The following is a 13556-nucleotide window of genomic DNA, read 5'->3' on the forward strand; positions in this document are numbered from 1 at the left end:
CACTATCTTGCCACTATGGCATCGCTGAAAACATCCACTGCACTCTATGTGGAAAATGTATACATATCATATACAACACACCACATCATCATGGTTTCTCTCCACATGCAATAAACTAAGCGATGGTGGTTCGCGAATCTACTCCGTGTTTCTTTTAAGCGACTGGCTTTTCACGAGAACTAATTTACCCTTTGCTTTGACTTTGCCGCCAACCTTGCAAGATGCAATCTAATGTGTTTGTCAGCACCCATAGCTCAAAGAGGGTCGAAAGCCACCCCTTAGTTTCTTTTTTTCCATCTCTTTCTCTCTCATTTCCTATTGATGAGGTGGCGGGGAAGGGAGGGGGTGAGGGGTCTGGAATGGGGTTACGGGGCGCTGGTAAAGTATTGCCTTTTGCCGAAACAATTGATCGCGGTGAGGGTGTTTACCAAAGCTAGAAATCTTGCGCAAAATCGGAGGAGAACGAGAAAGTTGTCTCGATGCACTAACTTGGGCAAACACATGCAAATTTCGCTTCTCTGTCGTCGTAATGACGTGTTCGCAGCATAGCATGGACGTTGTGCACATCAGGAAGGCATGATTGACGAAAAAAGTCGAACACAACATATCAGTTTCCATGCCTAATACCGACCAATGTGATGAACGCAATGTTTGTATGCCAGATAAAAGGAAAGCACTTTGATAAATGTCACGCCATCACTTCATATTGATTCATTTCCGTTGTCATGGTTCTTACTCTGGTCAGTATCATCATCATCATCATCATCATCATCACCATCATTATCATCATCACCATCATCATCATCACCATCATCATCATCATTATCATCATCACCACCACCATCATCATCATCATCATCATCATCATCATCACATCATCATCATCATCATCATCATCATCATCATCATCATCACTATCTTCACTTTTTAATTGAAATAGTTGCAGCAGTAGCAGTAGCAGAAGTAGTACCAGAAGAGGTGCTATTATATATTTAGAATATGTAGAATTTCAAAAAACTGACATGCACATGGAACGACCTAAGTGGGAGCGGCAGCTAATGGTAGTTCATCAAAAATTCATTCATAAAGACCTCCCTCTCAAAACTACCACAAATGATATGTCTGCAATCGTATAAAACAAAACATAGGGAGAGGGGAAAATACAGGAGTGGCGAATACTAAGAATGCACAAAGAAGAATAATTGTGCAATCTTGCATGATCGATAACAAATAAAAAGTGAGAAATATGTGATGTCACTTATCCAGTTATCGAAATGAAGTAATTGGTCCCATAAAGTTATATCAAAACTTAATGACGGTCATACAGTTAGGATAACGGTTGACTCCTCCACAACCCGAGCACTTTGTGTGTGTGTGTGTATGTGTGTGTGTGTGTGTGTGTGTGTGAATGTGTCTGTGTGTCTGTGTGTCTGTGTGTCTGTGTGTGTGTTCTGCATAAAAATAGATATTAGGGGATGAAGGGTTATGATTTTAACGTTAAACAAATGCGATTTTCGTTCGATCAAAATTAAGTATAATTATGCTTTATGACAGCCTGTATGAGATTTTAGCTTACTGTAGGCTTCCGACTCTTGCTGTCTTTTCATTGTCTCCTTTGAGTGATTAAGTAGAAGTTTTTGAGCTTGATTAAGTTGAGCAAGGTGAATTTTGTTCTATAAGACTTACATCTAATCATGTTTGGTAATACTATTCAATAGATATAAATTAGTCTTTTATTTGTTTGTTTGTCCGGATCTACATAAAAACATTTATATTTTTGTTTATATTCGTGTCATTGTAAATATTGAACGAAATTCAAATGAAAAACTATAAAAAAAGATTTGTGTGTGTGTGTGTGTGTGTGTATGTGTGTGCGTATGTTTGGATTTTCATGTTGCTCTTGTGTCCATGCAGTAACTTGATACAGACAGTAAGCTGGTAATGAAATGAAAGTAATAATTGTTCCACTTATGAATTATCACGAAGCATACCAGTCGTATAAAATGAGCCACTGAGAAGAATAACTCTATGTGCTACCGATTAAAAGATAACTGCGTTAAATTATGGCGCCATTTTCAGCGCCGCGGTACCCGCTGGTAGAACAGGGAAGCATCACCTTTTGACAAAAAAAACTGACAGTTGATGTAACATTTTTTATATATATATACATATATATATGTATATAATATATGTATGATATTTATATATATATAATATATATTTATGATATAATATGTATATATATGTATATATATATATATATATATACATACATATGTATACATTATCTACAATATACACTAGTGTGTATATTCATAAGAAATAGAGAGAGAGAGAGAGAGAGAGAGAGTGAGAGACGGACAGACAGATAGAAAGATAGATAGATCATCGATAGATAGAATGATAGATATAGCTGTCTGGAAGATTACCCAACTCTAACTGGTTAAGTGTCCGAGAAAGTTCACACCTAGGCCTACTGTTGCATGCAACTAACCACATGTTTGGGTGATTCATTGCAGTACTGGTTGCTCACCTTAACTTATTGCAACAAAACAGCAACTTTAAGGATGAACTCATCTTAGGACAAATGTTATTGTACTTAGTCGTCTTCTTTTTCTGAATCTCCTGAAAAAAAAAGGCACAAAATGCAACAAGTTTATAGAATTTCCACTTGCGTTGGATGTACTAGTACTACCTTCAAGGTGCTTTCAGTTCGTTGCTGAAAATGCTAAAGCTTCGAGCTACGGTGGTGAAGCTTTGTTGTCTGGAAATCTCATGTTTTTTATATTCCTTTCTGTTAGAAGAAACTGAATGCACATAGATACACAAAGTTGATAGTGTGCATCGCATTTACACTGCATTCACAGGGGAAGAAATCGTTCTCTCACGCCTCGCTTGTTCATCAGCATTCGTGCGGAGTGTGAAAACGTTCATAAATAATTCCCACCAAAACTAAGGGCGCTGTCTGATAGACTGTTGCGTTTGTTCCCCGCATTATTAACGGTGCAGAGGACTTGAATTCGGAGAGCAAAACAAGGTATTCCTTTACAGTGGTTAGGTCAGAGAGAGAAAGAGAAAGAAAGAAAGAAAACAGCAGAATGTCGCGCGGAGGCAAAGGCTGTGTTCTACTATTGTTGTCCCCTACGGCCCAATAGGGTTTACACGAGTTAGAACTCTGGTTACATCCTGCAGAATGATAAACTATGCACTGATACGTGTTGGAAGCAGGCAGGCACGGCACACATTATAACCCTCTGCAGATTTGGTATGAAAAAGAGAGACAGACAGTCTAGACCGATCACACATGAAATTATGTGCAGTAGATGTGAATGTACAATATCTAAAGGACACCTTCCGATCTATTTCAAATTTGTCGTTAACTCTGGTGCGAGATAAGTTGCAGACGCGCTTATTCCTTACGAAGAATAATGCAAAACCAACACCTGGGCGAAGTTTTCTGTTGTTGCTTTATATTAGTCGTAACATTCTTCAAACTTTATGGATGATAGTGATTACAAGATTATTCCACCATGCCGTGAATCATTATCGCCTTTGGTAATGATTGCCTTCTTACATGGAAAATCTTACTCTGAGATGAAAAACTATAGTCATAGGTAGGGAGGTGTTGAAGACGAGACCTTTAACATCTATGACATAATGACATAGAGTCATTATATGCATTTGGTCCACTTGTCTTGAGATTGGGATTTAACAAAATCTATTTCAAGACGTAATGTTTTCTCCTCCCCCCCCCCCCCCCTCTCCCTCTCCCTCTCTCCTCTCCTCTCGGTTGGGGTTGGATGAGTTGGTCTGTAATGGTGGATATGTAGTTGTTGTGAACGGGTGAAAATAAATGAAAGACGAGAAACGAAGAAGAGAAATGAAATTCTATCCTCATCGGGAGAGAGAAGCTGGGATGGGAAAAGGCGGGAAAACGCCAGGTGGTCACACATTACAGCCATTTCTTCAGCGTTGAATTTCCAAAATAATCCGAAATATTATCGAGATTTTGGAACAACTCGCGGTACTTCAAAGAATGTCGCGAAGAGACAGGAAAAGGAAGTGACAAGAAGCAAATTTTTCTTGAGCCAAAAAAAAAAATCGAGTTGCACTCCAACAGTTCAAACAATGCGAATAAAGCACAAAGTTAAGTTACTTTGTAAAGGTTGGAGTCTTGTCTGACACCAACGATGCAGGTTAGCATGTTTTTTTTTCTTTTTTTTTTTTCGTTTACCTTCCATAAAGTTAATCGAAATAGTTAGCTATGATTGCAAAAGGAACAGCATAATAGTTATAGACATCAAGAATGTTTTATAGTCCAACAAACGGCGAGCAAACATTGGTAAAGGAGAAAGTGCAGTTTTAACCACGCATATTCAACCTATACATCCATATACAAAGTAAAAGCTACACACTAAAGAGGATAGACACACACAGACACACACGCACACACACGTACACACCTATCACACATAATGATATCATGAGCATCTTCATTTTGGGGATTAAATGCATTGTGTTTACCATAAATACCTTTTTTTTCACCAAAATTATCGGATTTTGCGTTACGAACACTGGCGTCTTCTTGGTCTATTTAAACGCGGAATTAATAACTCTTGCATATCAAAGTACATCATATGAACAATTATTTGTGTCAAATAATAGATTTCATGATAAGTAATTTTATTCTGTAGTATCATATTTACGATTGTTACAGCTATTGGCTATAAGAGAATGTGTTAGAACTTTAGAATGACAAATGAGACATGTACAAAACAAGGAATTGAACGTTGTTACATAATCATGTAAGAAATGAGACAACCAGCCTTTTGGAGGTATAGCATCGATGACCCATCCGCGTGCCAGATCATTTCGGTCTCGAGTTGAAAATTTGATGGGCTGGATTTATTTGTGTGTTTTAGTATTCATTGCGCCTCTCTCCTCAGATTGGTGATGTTGTCAGAAGTACGCGTTCATGCTCACGCATGTTATAATGTAAGACGTTTCTCATTGATACCGTGATTGTGATGTTGCCAAGAGCTAAACACACACGGAGACAGAAAAGGGGGGTGGACGGGAAAAGGAGGGAAGCAGAGAGAAAGGAGGAAAAAACGCTTGTCCGTTTGGGAAATGAGCTGACATTTTAGTAAAGTAGATCATCTGTCACGAAATCTCGTGAGGGGTACCGGTGGGACGGCCTGATACCCCGGTGAGGGCCCGCCTCGTACCCGCTTCAACGACCACTCGGCGCTCAGCCATCTAGAGCTTGATTAAAATCTCTGCTGTCCGAGCTTTCACGAGTCGGACTGAGGCAGGCATCTCTATCGCCCCGCGCACGCTGTGTGATGGAAGGCGTATCACGGGGTGATAGAAATAGAGAGCTGAAAAAAAAAAAGAAATAGAAAGAGGGAGAGAGGGAAAAAATGAGAGAAAGAGAAAAAAAAGGATGGAAAAGATGGTAGGGTGCAGGGAAGGGGTTTGTATCTTGGATAATTAATTGAAGTTGCTTGGCTCTCTCACGATTGATTTGACTGCCGACGGTGAGGGAGAAACCATGGAACGCCCTCCCTAGATATGAATCGTCCATAGTCCCATATGCTCCGTCCGATCATTGCGACTACTGACTAGTACCTATGACACCTAATTGAATTAATTGTTAACGAGCTAGCGGTGTTTATACCTGATTACTGGGGATTGATGATTAATTAATTGGGTTAGGGTCCCATGCACAAGAAAGGGGCGAATCGCTCTTCGAAGGGGAGGAACGATATGGAAATTAATTTTACACCTGATGAGATATTCGAATAACAACTCCAGCGACCGACAAAAATCAAGTGAAGATGAAGGAAGGGCGATATAAGGGAAAGAACGAACAGACGCAGGAAGAATCTGGCCTGACTTTGAATGAAACTGGCTGGAATCTATGTGAGACAAATCAACCGGAAAAGGCTTTTACCCTGTGAGTGAGCATTTAGGCATTTAAGCAACGGTGTCTGCGGGGATATAGTGGGCCTCATTTATACAAGTTTTCCCCAGAGTGAGAGGGAAATCGGGGGACTAAACATATAAAACGAAAAAAAAATCACAGCTCTTTTTTTTGGGGGGGGGGGGGGCAAGAGAACTAACATGAATTCGCTTCTAGTAAGAGACCATAAACAAGAAGACCAATTGAAATGGACGGTTAGCACGCACCGCAAAGGTGATGACAAAGTTCATTTTGTTGTATTTTGTTTGATTTTTTTTTTTTAGTTGGGATGACGTCATTCCCCTCTCAGTCGTTTACTTCGTCGACTCCACATTACGCTCTTTGTTGTGTAATCATCTCAATTTCAAGCACTAATATCATTTTTCATGATTATATGGATATGCCACAGATTGCCAGATGAATCCATGCTGAAGTGGAATAAAAATGACCGAGGCTTAGAATCTTAACTGTTAAAAGATATAAAGTGGTCTAAAGATTAGGATTATACCCTGCCATGTACTGTCTGACTAGTACGTCAAGTATGTGTGTGTTAGTGTGGATGTGTTTATGTTAAAAAAAAATCCATGGTGAAGTCGATCTATTGATAAGTCATTACACACACTGATGAACGCTCATGCAAATGCAGACACAATAAGCCCTCGAATATTTTGGCGTACCTGGTAAAAACTCCAAAATATCTCGTATCATACGGAAGATATCATAATGTATTTCAGTATTTCACATTATCATGAAATTACATTTTTACCATGATTAGTGATTTTCATTCTATTCGGGTTGACAGTTTTCGTCGTGCCAAATACTGGCCTGACTCAAATGCCCTTTCTTACCCTCTTCTAGCACCTGAGCAAGTGCTCTGAGTTAAAAACTCAATAACTGGTGATTTTGTTCATCCCATTAGACTAGGATAACATCTGTTCGATAGTGTTAGCATCAAGGCATCAACAAAACAAATTAAAGACTGGTTTTCGAATAACATGATTTTATGAGCCAGACTAGAAGTTCTTTTAGAGATTAGTTGTGGAGAATTCCAAGTTGATTTCCTCTGCTGCCATTTGTTACAGGGACACCTCGCCAAAATTTAACAGCTTAATGTTTACGGCCAAGTCACGTTTTCGCGTACATGGTTATTGATAGAAGAGAGGCTACAATGTGTTATGTGACAATACGTACGGTTGCAAGATTGCCCGTAACTTTGTGTGGGAAATGAAGAGATGTGCGATTCAACACAGTCGGAACATTTAGTTGCATTTATTTGCCATTCATTGGTTAGGGTTAGTTGGGTAAATCTGCCTAAACCGGCTTAGTGCACGGTGATCCCATAAAGACGCTCGAGCCAGCGGCCGCCGCAGGGCGGACTGCACATCTCTCCCTTTCTCGCTCACTTTTCTCTTACAGTCTGTTTGTCTGCTTGTCTGTTTCTCACTCTCTCTCCCTCTCTGCCACTTCTACATTTTCTGTACTTTCTCTCCCTCCCTCTCTGTCTCAACAGCTCGATGAGTTATCTCTATAAAAACGCAGACATACAGAGACTCTGCTTTTTGTACGGTAGCGTGCAGTTTCGCAAAATATGCGTGACGTTGACGCCTTTTGTATAACGTGACAGTTGCGAGCACCAACTACCACCCCTGGTCCCACCTCTCCGCTTTCATCCTACGCTGGTCAGCGATGATAATGATCATAATAATGATCATGATGGTGATTATGATTATGATAATGATACTCATTATCATCATTACCGTCATCACACTAATTACATGAACCAATAACATGGTCTGATTTGCCCATTGCACCCTAATGTTAGCATTCTTTGTGGGTCCTTCATAATCGTTACCTCGGCGCCACTGTGGTACCCATTACCTTACCCTGGTTAATAGGGACATCATGGGTACATACTCGTGTCCAAGGATGTTTGCATTGGGCAAGAATGCCAGTCAGGATCTGTTTAAGTTAAAGGTCCCGAGACTTCTCCAACATGCAACACCACATCATCGTACTCTGTAACCTCCTGAACTTCAAGGGGCCTGACTCGACTGTCATTCATGCTATTTTCTGGTTTCTTATTAGGTGATCCGAGTATCCTCTCGGATCACCCTCTCTATCTATTCTCCTTTACGGGATGGATATATCATGATTTACAAGGATGACTTTTGGAAGTTACTGTAAGCGTGGTCACCATGCCAACGGGTCCTGTGCTTGGAATTGATTGGTAATTGTCTCGCTGCTGCCATAATAACGGTATAGTGTAAATTGACCTTATCACACAGCACTTCACGGACCAGTGCCCAACAGGACTGTAGAATTATTGACATTTTGCATGGGCGCAAAAAAAAAGTGATATGTCATTATGAAAAACAAGACCGCAAAGAGGATGAAAGGGAAACGAGCTACGAGCCGATATGTTCAGCAGGTGGTTCCTTGAAAGATGCGGTGTGTCCACATCTACTCGACTTACCGTGATGCGTTACTGATGAATTCCTATTTTATGAGCGATTATATCCCATACAGAAGGAAAAACGTGAAATTAAAAGGACGAAGTTCATTCATGATGTGCGCACTTTTTTGTGATGTGCCATGTTGGTGATACTAAAATTACATGTACATGTTATAATATAATCTCTGGGCTCAGTTAATGCATAAGATGATACTAACGTGAGATGTAACAAATACGTCAGCTTCCTGTACACGGAAATCATTTCAGTTGACATTGGAACTTAAACAGTCATTCTGAATTGTGTTACGTCAAAATGTTCGAGGACTACATAGGGGACAATGTATATGTGTATATATGTATACATGTGCGTGTGTGTGTCCTCGAGCGCTCATATCACTTCGAGATTGTGTTAGGATCCGACAGTCACACGCATAATTTTTTCATCAAACAATCATACAATGATATGACCTTCTCATTGTTCCAATAACTGTCGGAGGTGACTTTTCTTCCAAATGTGTGCGAAATCGTCGGTGATTTGGTCAGTATGATGTTCAGATGATTAACACATTTCTTCCCCAATGTACTATCATGCTAAGCAAATGTGAAGCCCATGTTGTAATCAATTTACATTTGAAAACTTTTTTCCCTCAGTAACTGCAGCTCACTCGATTCATTTTTCTTGCCTATTCTTAAAGCTCTTGAGCACAGATCTAAGTCGATTAGCTTTGTGTCGTGTCGAGGCGCGACACTTCACTGGTTGCCCCGAAAACCTTTTCCCTCTAAGAAAGCTTTGTTTAAGGCGTCCTTGTCTTTTTGCAGCCACACAACGCAGCCATAGCTGCCTCGAATACCCGAAATGCGCCCATTTTTCTGTGCCTTATCCACGCAGGATTATCTATCCCCTCTCCTATCACTATTCTGTACGCCTGGGTTGTAGGTGCTTCAAGGAGTATTATTAAGGACATTCTCTAAACCCAACGTGTGCTTTCTATGTTTGGATGCGTGTGTGAGAGTTTATTAGTGTGTGTGTGTGTGTGTGTGTGTGTGTCTACGTGAAATGTAGAATTCCCAAAGCGTTTACATCACTTTATCATATGTGAATTATGATAAATTTGTTGAACGTAAAATTCTTCAGCATCTTCTCACTGACTGTGACATAAGCCTGCTATTATATAAGTTAATATTAGTTATTGAAAATGTCTATTATATATTATTACAAAAATCAAGGAACTTTTCAACACTGTCGTAAAATGGAATATACACATAAACCATTATTGACAGCTCTGAAATCTCTATGTTATTGCTCTCTTTTCAAGTTAGTCACTCCACTTCAAAATATAAAAACGAGTTGCAGTTAGTACGTTCTCTGAGAAAATACCACGAGACAAGGCATATTCAAAGGGTTTTTATATAACACATTTCTTGTTTTCAACCAAACCAATTGATTCCTTTTAACATGTCAACGCTTGACCTGCAAGGACCTTTAAGCGTTTAATCAAATTTGGTCGTTCGTGAATTCAAGCTGACATGATTTGATGATCAAGGGTGTGAATTCAAATCTTACTTTAAGGAATTACCAAATTTGGCGAAATAATTTGAACAAACCAAGAACGGTTTATTATTCTCAAACGATCCTTTGCATTTATCTAAATAAGCCGCCAACCATTTACTTGATTAAAAAGATGCTCTACTTATTTTCTGGTTGATTTTGATTTATACCAAAGCTGTTATCATTTTGGATGCCATTGTTTACCATTTGAACTGTCATGTGCCCCCCATGTATGCATAATATTCCGGTGACACTTATAACACAAACCTCTATCCATCAAATACGGCCAATAGATTTAATTCTCCTGTCTATTGTGTTGCTGATCTGAAAGGTATGTGGCTCCTATTTCCTTTTAAGCTTTTTCTCAAAAAGTTATATTTCAATAAAGAGAGAAAGAACTAATATATAAATATAAATATATATATATATATATATATATATATATATATATATATATATATATATTCATATATGTAATATACATTTCTTGTTGATGCTTCCTCTCTCATAGTTCCTTCTATACTTCTCTCTCGTTTACTATCCCTTCACCTCACCTCTTCTCCCCAAGCCTTATTCCGGCTCTTCAACCTTCCTCGAGATGTCGGCCGTTGCAGACGATGGTATTAACCGCCTGAATAATAATTGTGTGAGATGCGTTCCCGCCAATGAGATTAAAGTCGCCGTGAGAGTTCCAATTTGACACAGAGCGCGTGATTGGAACGGAGAGAGAGCCACTTCTCAAACCGACTTATTCACATTCCAATGGGCAGCGGGCGAGATGGCGGGTTTGGTTATATGGACGACATGGAAAGTTGTTAATGAGGGACTACAGTTCGAAGTGATTGATAACCGAATATCGCATCCATGTAGGAAAAATAGAGCTGTAACCGAGGAGAAAACAACGTGAAACATTTCGAATTGAATATTATCTTATTGACTCTGTCAAGACAATATTAAAGGGGAAATTATCAAAGCATAATGATAATACGACATACGGATCACTCGACAATTTGGTTGGGTTGCACACGTTAACAAAAAACAAAAACAAAAACAAGCGAACACCCAAGAAAACATCGCATCCTACAGGTTTATGATGAGAGTGATTAGCACACATGAATTATGATTATCATTCTAAGTGCATAACAATACATTAACTTTTGTACAAGGATAATGTACTCTAAAGGGGGTTCAGATAATATCAATTTCTCTCGGTTGCCCTTCATCGCACTTTCCAAAGTTTTTACATTCTAGCGCCTTACCAAGACAAAATAAGAAAGTCGGTCATAAAACGAAACTAGGGCTAAAAGTCCACAAAGGTTAAAATCAGAGCTCACTCTCTCAGATGAATCATACTGCTTCACTGCATGCGGAGCACCACAACGAAAATATATTTTGCATCTTATCAAATACGTTATTTGCATACACTCTTCGCATCAGTATTTCCAAACCTAGAACAACATGGAAGGCGACTGGGAGAATATTTCAGAGAGTGCAGCAAGAGATGGATACGTGTGATAACAGAAGTCGTGCTGCTATCTCGTCTGAGTCTCTTGCCCTCTTCGGCCCCGATCCCCTCCCGTCGGCTCTCCTCCTCCCCCCGATACTCGCAGCGTCCCGGGCGGGCTCGCTCCCGACTGCTCTCGGGTGACTGAACTTTTAACGATGCGCAAAACATTAATAGGATAAGCTCGAATCGGGAAAGATGGGGGGACGGGAAGAAAGAGAGGGAGAGAGAGAAAAGATGAAGAGGAGCAATTCTAAGATATTTCATCAAATATTTTCACTTGACGGTAGCCTTATTCTAAAGACCGCAATATATGAGTTTATACCCTTAGGTAAGGCACTATTAGGCAAATCAATTTTGCCGAGAACCACAGAATTGGATTAATCATTACTAGGCGGTGGATTTTTTATGTTATTCCCAGGTCATTTTCCCGGTTCTGCAGGGAGCGATGGTCAACGATACCCAACTGATTGTCAAATCCATGTAAGGCTGCAGTTAATGGTGACTACAATTAGGAATATTTATCATTCCCCTCCAAGTTGGCGTCGTCAGAGAGGTAGAAAGTTGTTGAACTGACCAGATGGTGGTTATTGAAACACAATTTTATGGAAGATAAGATTAACCGGTACTACAATTTTGCTCTTCCTTTATTTAAAATATTACAGAGATAACACATTCTATCACAGATAGCAATGTGAGGAAGGACGATGTACGAAAAGATAACACACATCCACGCACGCTGCAATACGGTGTGTTCGTGAATTCGTTTGCTGGAACTCCAACATGTGCAATGTCAAATTAATGTCATGCAAGCAGAAACAAAAACATAGTAGTTGGTACAAGTTGTGATCTACAGAGTTACCCCTGGTGTTTTACACGGATGTGTAACAATTTAAACTTAACTCAATACAAAGAATGTGCCGCGTGCAATTCCGTAATTTGGCAGTTACCGGAAGAAAAAACAAACACACCAAAGGTGTATAATTTGGGCTCTTGACTTGGGAATATATCTGATCTTATCACGCCTGATAGAAAAAGAGGGAATATACAGGAGACCGCAATGAAGCAGTAACAATGACTTCTCCAGTACCTCCTTATTTGACCAGTGTCAAGAGGGAATACTTCATCGTGTTTGATTTTCATAACGAGTCAATATTGCTTGAAATGTCGATAAACGTTCTGCACGCGACAGCCTCGTCTACAGGTTCTCCAATGGAGCTTTTCTCCATGAAACTTCGCACACACACACACACACACACACACGTCTGTATCGGTTCGAATAATCATCAGACATTCTTGTCTAAATCGAATTATAATATGCATAGTATATTATGATATACGTATACATATAAACATAATACAAACGACAAAAAGAGATATATGAAATAAATATATAAGATAAACCATAGAAAATTTATTTTCTCGAATTATCGCTCGAATGCCTTTATCACGTCTGGTGTGTTTATATGTATCAAAGAGTTTGTCAATAAATTTTCCGCTATTTTTATACACACAAACACATACACACACACACACACACACACACACACACACACACACAAAGTATGATATAATAAACATGTATCCCGTTGCTATGGTCTGTACTTATATACGGGGTCATCAAACCGGAACAGACACATGCTGTGTTTGTGTATGGTATTTTATTTGATTTTCATTCAAATCATCAATTGGTATAAAAGCATACTAACTAGGGTTTTCAGCACGTAGTTAAACACAAACATACACACGCACACACACACGAAAACACACATATACACACAAAAGCAAAGTATATAATATTCTACCCAGAGCCACACTCCCTGTGCCTTTACAAGTTCATAGTACATGACACTATGCAACCATGAGCATACGTAGAAAATAACCCAGCGGTGATGCTTCTTGGATGGAAATGTGTTGTTTGAGGGTCAGAGTACGGTTTCGTATTAGATATCAATTATTACCCTGATTTCTTTCCGGCTTTTGCTAGCAATCCGAAAAAGAGAATCAAAAGAATTTAAAAAGAAAGTGTGGTTAAGAGTGACGTAACCTAACAGGAATTCAGGTTTGTAAGCACGGGACGAGTGGG

This window comes from Diadema antillarum, unplaced genomic scaffold (genome assembly GCF_040938485.1).
Source record: "Diadema antillarum isolate AM-2024a unplaced genomic scaffold, OU_Dant_1.0 seq00000377_RagTag, whole genome shotgun sequence".
Classification (NCBI taxonomy): domain Eukaryota; kingdom Metazoa; phylum Echinodermata; class Echinoidea; order Diadematoida; family Diadematidae; genus Diadema; species Diadema antillarum.